The following is a 396-nucleotide window of genomic DNA, read 5'->3' on the forward strand; positions in this document are numbered from 1 at the left end:
CATAACAAAACTCACCAGTCCAGCAAAACCACCTTAAAGATTAGAAGAAAGTTTGGCTCACTGGTATCACATTACTAAAAAAATAAATACAGCTGTGTTTTTCTAGTGACAATTTAGGTTTGTCTTTAGACCTTGACAAAATATAACTGTACAAATCCCACCCATAAAAACCAATCCATCTCAAACCACCTTTATACGTCATTCAAAATGTGGCTTTTCGACTACAGATATTTGTCACCTTATCAGCAGGATGGAAAAAAATTGTCTGACATAAACTTTCCCACATTTTTTTTTTCTCACGGCACTAAAACCATCTCTGTATTTAACCCCCAAAAGACTCACTCCTGTGTGCTTAGATTTTCTAGGACTCCTTAAGAAAAAAGTAATAAAATATAA

Source organism: Poecilia reticulata, linkage group LG15, assembly GCF_000633615.1.
Source record: "Poecilia reticulata strain Guanapo linkage group LG15, Guppy_female_1.0+MT, whole genome shotgun sequence".
Lineage (NCBI taxonomy): Eukaryota > Metazoa > Chordata > Actinopteri > Cyprinodontiformes > Poeciliidae > Poecilia > Poecilia reticulata.